This window comes from Carassius auratus, unplaced genomic scaffold, assembly GCF_003368295.1.
Source record: "Carassius auratus strain Wakin unplaced genomic scaffold, ASM336829v1 scaf_tig00036995, whole genome shotgun sequence".
In the NCBI taxonomy this organism is placed as follows: Eukaryota; Metazoa; Chordata; class Actinopteri; order Cypriniformes; family Cyprinidae; genus Carassius; species Carassius auratus.
Window position 1 is genome coordinate 130677 of NW_020526347.1, and position 10411 is coordinate 141087.

Below are 10411 nucleotides of genomic sequence, written 5' to 3' on the forward strand. Positions count from 1 at the left end.
TATTTTAAAGGATATTAAAATATAAACCATTATTTTATATATTTTATTTTGATAATTTTGAATTATTACTGAAATACAACCTTTTTTTCTTTCAAACAGTTCATTGAACAATAATAAATGAAGAACCTGAAGCTGACAAATGAAGTAAATGTATAATCATTAGCAAAGATGATTAATTTAGTGCTGTAAACGGGCGTGTGAGCGCGGACACGGACGAGAGCGAGGACCAAACACAGCAGAACGGTAGGAAATTCACTCCTCTTATTTATTATCTTTTTACTATAGCGATTTATTTTTAGATATGTGATCTGAGTCTTTCATAGAGTTGTAGAGTTATTAGAGAAATAGAGTTATTTTTTACATTCTTTGGTCGAGGTTTTCAGATCGGCACTTCGGAGCCTGTCGCGACTCGGTTGATTCAGATCGCGGTCGGAGCATGTTCGCGACTCGGTTGATTCAGATCGGCACTTCGGAGCATGTTCGCGCCTCGGTTGATTTCAGATCGGCACTTCGGAGCATGTTCGCGACTCGGTTGATTCAGATCGGCACTTCGGAGCATGTTCGCGACTCGGTTGATTTCGATCGCACTTCGGAGAATGTTCGCGACTCGGTTGATTCAATCGGCACTTCGGAGCATGTTCGCGACCTCGGTTGATTCAGATCGGCACTTCGGAGAATGTTCGCGCTCGGTTGATTCAGATCGGCACTTCGGATCATGTTCGAGCCTCGGTTGATTCAGATCGGCACTTCGGAGCATGTTCGCGACCTCGGTTGATTTCAGATCTGCACAAAATATAAATAAAAATATATCAAACGATTGTTTACCTTTTTTCCTATAGGTTCCCTTCTATTAGCGCTAATTTAATTAGTTTTGTTCACCTAGTTGTTTTATCCTATTTAGTTCAGATCTAATAAAGTTTTTATGTTCGCTTTTAGGCCTTTCTAATCAATTTAAGTTCGGTTCTTTTTCTTATTCAGTGGTTTCTGCTATGCAGTATTACTTAGACTGCTTCAAAGTAACCTTTTCTTTGTTCTAACACAAATGATAGACAACCAAACTCAACATTCAAGAAGGGAGAAAAAAATAAATAAAGTTGATTCAGATCGGCACTTCGGAGCATGTTCGCGCCTCGGTTGATTTCAGATCGGCACTTCGGAGCCTGTTCGCGACTCGGTTGATTCAGATCTGCACAAAATAAAATAAAAATAAATATCAAACGATTGTTACCTTTTTTCCCTATAGGTTCCCTTCTATTAGCGCTAATTTAATTAGTTTTGTTCACCTAGTTGTTTTATCCTATTTAGTTCAGATCTAATAAAGTTTTTATGTTCGCTTTTAGGCCTTTCTAATCATTTAAGTTCGGTTCTTTTTCTTATTCAGTGGTTTCTGCTATGCAGTATTACTTAGGACTGCTTCAAAGTAAGCTTTTTCTTTGTTCTAACACAAATGATAGGACAACCAACTCAACATTCAAGAAGGGAGAAAAAAATAAATAAATAAGAAAATGCACAAAAGTTACAAAATTCTCAAAGTTGCTTTCACAATTCTGTACGCACCAATTCTGGTGACAGTCAGTCACTCAGTCCAAACTGCTGTCTGCAGGAAGGAAAAATATAGCAGTCTTTACAGTCTTACCAGGATGGAGAATACCCAGGTGAATTTGCTTTCCTTTACAGGTCGCTGATATATAACAACAGTTCTCTGTTCTCCTCAGTGGTTTGTCGGGTGGCTCGCCATCTCAGATTTCGCCAATGTAAGCATCTCAGAACAAATTACATTTACTTGTTACAATCATAAAGTCAAAGTTATTTTTCTTTACTCAACCGATCACTGTCAGCGTCACCTCTCGTCTCTTCATCTCAATTAGCACGTTCTCTCTCTCTTCCCTATTCAGCACATGCGTTTTTTTTCTTAAAGGGGCCGTGTTCTTTTTTTTTCCTCCTCACATTAAACAGCGTTTTTAAACATTTAAATTGGTTAGTTAAGTAACAGAATGTAATTTAAAGACACTCATTCAAAAATATACATCGCAGAATCCTTAAAAAATATCGCAGATTCCAAAATAATATTTGATAGCACAACTGTTAATAGTTCTGATAATAAATCATCATATTTTCATGATTTCTAAAGATCATGTGACACTGAAGACTGGAGGAATGATGCTGAAAATACAGTTGCACATCACAAAAATAAATTATATTTTAAAGGATATTAAAATATTAAACCATTATTTTATATATTTTATTTTGATAATTTTGAATTATTACTGAAATACAACCTTTTTTTGTTTCAAACAGTTCATTGAACAATAATAAATGAAGTACCTGAAGCTGACAATGAAGTAAATGTATAATAATTAGCAAAGATGATTAATTTAGCGCTGTAAACGCGCGTGTGAGCGGCGGACACGCGCCGCGGGCGTCAGACGCGTGTGAGGACCAAACACAGCAGAACGGTAGGAAACTTCACTCCTCTTATTATTTCTCTTTTACTATAGCGATTTATTTTTATATACGTGATCTGAGTCTTTCATAGAGTTGTAGAGTTATTAGAGAAATAGAGTTATTTTTTACATTCTTTGGTCGAAGTTTTCAGATCGGGACTTCGGAGCAGGAAGTGTTTGTCAAACAGTTAATTTGTGATAAATGAATATTTGACCTGAGGCTTTTTTTTAACCTGTCGATGTGATTTTTAATTGATTTCAATGACTTTTGGATGGTCAATACTTCTTGTACCTCAGTTGCATGTGTTGTGTTTTAAGAATTGTGGATGGATTAATCAACTGAGAATTAAAGTTGAACATTAATTATCATGAACTCTTAAATATGATGATGAAAAGAAAAGGTAATATTGCATATAAAATTATATCTAAGTATGAACTAACTTGCCAATGCAGTAAATATTCTTACTCTACCCTAAATCAGTGAAAAAATCTTTGGCTCAGTTTACAGAAAAGTGTACTCACACATCCTTTCATTAAGATTCAACATAGTTTTCTCCTCAGATGAGTATTTAACATCTTTATTATTGATCATGTGTCACATGATCTTCAGAAATCAGAATAATATGATGATTTATTATCAGAGTTGTGCTGCTGAAACTGTGATACTTCTTTCAGGATTCTTTGATCAATGAAAACTTAAATAGAAGAGCATTTATTAAAATAGAAGACTTTTCTAACAATATTCACTACAGTTCAATAGTTTGGGGTCAGTCAATTTTTATCCTTTTTTTTATATAAGAAATTGTATTCTTTATTAGATTTCAGAATATTTTATTCAGGATGTGTTAAATTGATAAGAAGTGATATCAAAGATTTATATTGTTATAAGAGATTTATATTTTGAATAAACGCTGTTCTTTAAAAAAAAAAATTATACATCGCAGAATCCTTAAAAAAGTATTGCAGATTCCAAAATAATATTTGATAGCACAACTGTTAATAGTTCTAATAATAAATAATCATATTTCATGATTTCTAAAGATCATGTGACACTGAAGACTGGAGGAATGATGCTGAAAATACAGCTGCACATCACAGAAATAAATTATATTTTAAAGGATATTAAAATATAAACTATTATTTTATATATTTTATTTTGATAATTTTGAATTATTACTGAAATACGTTTTTTTGTTTCAAACAGTTCATTGAACATTAATAAATGAAGTACCTGAAGCTGACAATGAAGTAAATGTATAATAATTAGCAAAGATGATTAATTTAGTGCTGTAAACGGGCGTGTGAGCGGCGGACACGCGCCACAGAGCGTCAGACGCGCGTGAAGACCAAACACAGCAGAACGGTAGGAAACTTCACTCCTCTTATTATTTCTCTTCGGAGCCTGTTCGCGACTCGGTTGATTCAGATCGCACTTCGGAGCCTGTTCGCGACTCGGTTGATTCAGATCGGCACTTCGGAGCATGTTAGCGACTCGGTTGATTCAGATCGGCACTTCGGAGCCTGTTCGCAACTCGGTTGATTCAGATCGGCACTTCGGAGCATGTTCGCGACTCGGTTGATTCAGATCGGCACTTCAGAGCATGTTCGCGGCTCGGTTGATTCATATCGGCACTTCGGAACCTGTTCGCGACTCGGTTGATTCAGATCGGCACTTCGGAGCCTGTTCGCGACTCGGTTGATTCAGTTCGGCACTTCGGAGCATGTTCGCGACTCGGTTGATTCAGATCGGCACTTCGTGTTGGGAAAATACACTCTTATTAGAATGATTATTAGAATGATTGCTCTAAGCATTTTTGTTGTTCTGGTTATTTAAGCACTGAAGAAGAGCTGTAATGTAACTATTGTTTGTTTGAACAAGCAGTAAAGGCTGACGCATACTTTGTTGTGCATTTAGACGGATAAATGAGTACTCTGAGTCTTTATTAAAAACCAACAGGTTATGGGCCCAGGTCTAGAACGCTACAGTGACACTGCTGAAAGGATTATTGAAGATATAGATCGACTGTGATTAAAAATGAGCTTTGATTCCAAGACGGTGACGGTTGTTCCATTAAACGGAGCAAACTATCCTACGTGGAAAGTGCAATGTCGGATGGCATTGATGAGGGACGGAATATGGGACTTGGTAAATGGTATAGAGACTGCTCCATGATCTGATGCAAGTTAGCAAGTTATATGGCTAAAAGTGCACTGGCTACCATTGTATTGTCAATAGAACCGTCTTTGCTCTATTTAAATGGAGAACCGGAAGATCCTACTGTCGTGTGGAAAAAGTTGCAGGACCAATTTCAGAAGAAGACTTGGGCAAACAAACTAGCACTGAGGTGTAAATTGTACTCATTGAAATTGAAAGACGGGGACTCAGTTAAAGAGCACATTAAGGTGATGACTGAAACATTTGATGCACTGTCGGTTGTGGGAGATCCTATCGATGAGGAAGATCGTGTGGTACATTTGTTAGCCAGTTTACCCGACTCATTTAATGTGTTAGTCACGGCACTTAAAGCAAGCGCAGATGTACCTAATATGGAGATCGTCATGGAACGATTGCTGCATGAAGAACGTAAACTGAGAGAACGTGACGTTGAAAACACCAGCGACAATGCTAAAGCTCTGACTGGAAAACAGTTTGTGCAAGGAAAAGGCCCAAAGTGTCATTACTGCAGAAGGTATGGACATATCAAGCGTGAATGCAGAGAGTTCAACAAAACTGCTGTAAGCACAGACTTCCACAAAGAGAGTAAGAAGGTGAGCTATAAACCTAAAGCAAACAAGGCACGAGTGAAAGAACAGGACAGTGATTCTGATAGTGAGAGTGTTGGATTAATGGTGAGTCATGCACTATCATCAAGTTTTGATGAAAGAATCAATAGCTGGATTGTAGATTCGGGAGCAACCTGTCACATGTGCCTTGATAACAATTTGTTGAGTTTAAAAGCCTGGAACCCTCACAAGAAGTAACACTTGGAGATGGTTACTCTGTTAAAGCAACAGGACGTGGAGTCGTGCGGCTGAAGATGACATTGTTTGAAGGTAAGACAAAAGACTGCAAGCTGAATGATGTTTTGTATGTTCCACAATTGTCTTACATCTTACTGAGTGTGTCCAAGGTAACTCAATTTGGAAAAAAGGTCAAGTTCACAGAGAACAGATGTTACATTATGGAAGACTTTATTATGTGAACTGTAAAAATGCTCACATACCTAAAGATGAACGGAAGAAACTAGACCCCAAAGCAAAGAAATGTATTCTTCTGGGCTATGGAACTGAAACAAAAGGATATCGGCTTTATGATATGAAACTTGCAAAGGTGTTCTATAGTCGAGACGTGTTATTTAATGAGTTTGATTATGAAATTGAGAAGGAGCCTGATGAAAATGAGGAAGACACTGTGAAACGGTATGTGGAACTTGACTGCCAAGAATCTTACATTGAGAGCTCAGCAGAAGAAGAGATCCAAAGATCAACAAGAGTGAGTGTAACGATATTCCCTTTGTAATCATCGGGAAGGAGGCGGGAACCGGCGCACAATCAAAAAGCATTTTAATAATCAAAATTAAATACAAAACGGCGCGCCAGCCCCTCACGGCGACTGACGCGCACAAATAAAAGCCAAAACATAAAATAATGTCCCAGGCCTGGTCCTCTCTCGTCCTTCACGGTCGTCACTCCAGTTTTATATCCTTCCATCTCCTACGTGGGACTCGATACTGGCGGTGGGGCGCAGGTGTAGCTCATCTCCAATCACTACACCTGGCCTCACTGCTCGTTCCCACGCCTCTCGGCCCCGCCCCACTCGCCACAGTGAGAAAACCACCTGACTATTACGGAGAATGGGTAACACTCACTAATAACCATACAACTGAACCCAAAACTGTACAAGATGTTTTCAGTAGTCCTGATACGGAGAAATGGAAGGAAGCTATGAAGAAGGAAATGGAATCTCTGTATGCAAATGATGTGTGGGTCCTGGTAGAACTACCAAAAGATAGAAAAGCAGTGGGCAGTAAATGTGTGTTCAAAGTCAAGGTTGATGCTGATGGAACGTTTGAGAGACACAAAGCACGTCTAGTAGCACAAGGCTTTTCACAGACGTTTGGGTCAGACTATGACGAAACGTTTAGTCTTGTAGTCAGATTTGAGTCAATCAGGACAATACTTGCTCTAGCTGTACAGTATGGACTAAAATTACATCAGATGGATGTTAAGACTGATTTCCTGAATGGTGAACTGAAGGGGGAAGTGTATATGCAACAACCTGAAGGTTTTGTTATCAAAGAAAAATGAACATCTAGTGTGTAAACTAAATCGTAGCATCTATGGACTGAAACAATCACCAAGATGTTGGAACATCGTTCTAGAAGAAAAACTGAGGAAGATGGGATTTGTCCAAACTACAGCTGATCCTTGCATTTACACTGCAGAAACTGGTGAGATGTTCATTATACCTGTGTATGCTGATGACATTCTCCTGGCTGGAAATAATGATAAACGGATGATGGAGGTGAAGAAAATGCTCTCAAAACACTTTGAGATAAAGGATATGGGTGAGTTAACTCCTTTTCTTGGAGTGAAAATTGTCCAAAAACCAGAAGCTGGAGAAATCTGGATAGGTCAGACAACATATACCAAAAATGTGTTGGAGAAGTTCGGAATGGAAAATTCCATGAAGCTTTGAAAAACCGGCAAAAAAATGTCCCCATCAGACAAAGTTTTTTTTGTATAGATGTTTCTGAAAACTTAAGGCTTTTTTCTTCATAAAACGAGTTGGACATCCTCACACAAATGTCTGCGTACGGACCAGTTAAATCAGAAGACTAAAGTTCGCCTGCAGAAAATAAGGATGTCACAACAATAATGAGCCACTCACACCAGGCATAAGGTTTAACTGAATTTTTTTAGTTTTTGATTTGCGTAGAATGCAAATTTTGTAGAACTTGAGAAATAGATAAAGATCAAATAAAATACAGGTAATGGAAAAAAAAATGTAATACAGAAAATACAAAGTGTGCTTCCACAAATAAAATAATTTCTTTAAACACCGTTTTTTCTTAGGGTTTCAAGGACTTTAAATACTCTAAAGGACTAATCTAAACAAAATAAATTAAGAACAAAAATAAATGTATATTCTGCTATTTATGCTAATACTTGTTTTTAACCTGGGTTACACACTTCCCAGTAGTGCACGCACTAAGCAGAAATGACATAAACCCACATATCTTTACAGATAGCCAAGTATAAAACACAAATGCAGTTAGAACCCACATACATTCATTAACAATTTACCTGCTTAGTAGGCCTTATAAAAGCCTGGGCTGGCTTCAGTAAGTGAACTGAACAAACGAGTTACCCTCAGAAGAGTAGCAGGCGACGAGTGTTGCTACTGAACCGTCTAAGCACCGTGTCCTTCCATTCGCTTGTGCATTTGCGTGTCAAGTCTTTCTCGAATGCAAGCTGCACTAACCTCGCCTTTCTCTCGTGTAGCATTGTGCGTCTGTGCTCCAAAAAAAACATTTTTCAGAGTGGAGAATGAATTCTCACACATTGCTGTGGATGCACCAAATGAAAATGCATGTTTGAAAGCAGTCAGCACACTGGGCATGGCAATCAGATGGTTATGGTACGTTGAGATGATGTGCTGTATGGTCCAGTCTCCCTGCATTGCTTGACAGGTCGAGAATATGCTTCACAGCTTTCACATCAAGAAAGTTATCAGCCTCTGGATTTAGTGCTGCAAGTGCACTGGCCAGTTGTGAGTTGTGCTCGCTGAATCTACGCTCCAGTTCCCCAACCACTGAATCAATAGTGTTGTAGTACAATCTCCGAAGTTCAGTTTCCACGTCACCATCACCTCTGTGTCCTCCTGTAGGCCCTGTAACGATGTAAGCATCCATCCGTGTGCTCTCTATGCGTCTCTGCTTTGGCCCGGGTCTCAGTGACTCGCTGGTGTGCGTGGCAGTATCCAGCATCTGCTTAAACTCTTCATCACAACGGAGTTTTTTAACACATCCTTTTGCACTCGCCACAACACTTAAACCTGTCAACAAGTCAGTGTCCTCTCTCTGGAGAAGCTTGTTCGGTGGGTCCAATAGAGAAAGGACTCTGTGGGTTAAGTTGGCAAGGAACATGAAACTTGGCTCAGATATCTCACGCAGCAGACCTGTAGCTTCCATTCTTGTCTCTGAGCCATAGTTCAGCACAGTGTCAGCATCGGTCAGAATCGATTTTATGTCATTAAATGACTTAAGAATGACTGATACAGTGGCAAGATGCCCTGTCCATCTCTGCTCCAGTAGACGTTTAAGATGCGCACCTTTATAATGCATAGCAACAGCTGGCTTTCTACAGAACTTGTACAGGGAATCGCACACCTCGGAAAAACTCTGAAAGTGCGGTCTCTGCAGACATGCCATGAACAACAACCAAATGCAACTGATGGTTAAGTCAGTGCACATATGGTATCTCACGTCCAAGTCTGTCCTGTAGAATTTTCTGAACACCAACACGTTTCCCCGATATAAGTGCCGCTCCATCATATTCCTGACTCAGAATTTTTGAGCTATCCAAGCCAACCTTGTTAAGCTCAGTCAGAGTGGTGTCAGTCAATGCCTGTCGGTCACCTTTCTGAGCCGTAGCGATGCACAGCAGACGCTCTGTAACTTCGTAAGACTCATTCACAAACCGAAGCACAATCAATATATTTTCACATCTTGTGAGGTCACGCGTCCCATCAACTTTCAAAGTGTAATAGGACTCACCAACTTCCTCCACTATAGCCTCTGTCACCACATTACTGAGTGTTCTTATAAGTTCATTTTGCATATCATGACAGGTGTAAGTGGCATTGAGAGGGATTGTCTTCACCACATTAGCCAATTCAGGATCCTTTTGGATAGTGTAATAAAGCATGGAAAGGAAAAGTCCAGACCCCCCTTCCGACATGTCATCAAAAGCGTCAATCTTCCCCCGTAGTGGCAACTGGTTTTCAACCAAGAACCCAACCACATCTATTAGAGAGGACACATAATACCGGTTTTTCCTGAGTTGATCTGCATTGACAAGCGTTGATACCTCATACGCATCTCCCTCTCCTTCCACATTGCATAACAAGACAGGTGGTCCCTCGAAGTTTCATGTTTATGAAATCCACGGTCTTTGGCCATAGCTTGTTTCCAGTTACGATATCTCACAGACGCGAAGGCATCCAATGTTCCAGATTTTCTAGTAAAGCTGAACATCCATTTGTTGACAGGAAAAACAAAATACTGCATCTGCCTTGACACTGTACTCCAACCACATTCTGTTGTGAAACCATTTATCAACGAATGATCGCCCCTTACACTGTAAACTGTTACAGGATACTGTTTTAACACAATTTGGACAGGCCTGTCAGTCCCGATATCATCTACTGCTGTCTGCTGACTGGAAGGACTTGAAGATTGTTGGTCTATGGCTGTGCTAGTTGAATCTTTTGGCGGTTGTCTGGAGCTAGCATTCGCAGATGAAGGGCCAGCTGGGCTCTCATAGACCGTGGTACTGGTGGTCGTGGCCGGAGTATCTAAGTCTACTGATTGACGAGCCTGTGGAGGTCTAAACCATTTTCGTTAATCCATTTTTTTTTTTTTTTTTACAATTAGCTGCTAACAAATGTCTATAATATAGACGGAAGATGGACAAACTGTTTTTCAAATTGAAATGGATTTTGCGCTCCTGCTGCAAATCAAATGTAACAAGTTTACTTGGTGACCAATAAGCATTCACCATGACGAAGCAGTAACGTGCCATGAACAACCAAAATTATGAAAATTATTTTATTTTATTTAAGTTATTTAAGCAGCCATATCACCCTGGAGCCCAAGACCGGTTTCCCACTGAAGCTAAGCAGGGCTGAGCCTGGTCAGTACCTGGATGGGAGACCTCCTGAGAACACTAGGTTGCTGCTTGAA

At 39.4% G+C, this 10411-nt stretch overlaps 1 pseudogene; it reads left to right on the forward strand.

The window, feature by feature from the left end:
• The first annotated feature begins 10294 nt into the window (after positions 1-10294).
• Positions 10295-10411, forward strand: LOC113082838 (uncharacterized; annotated as a pseudogene).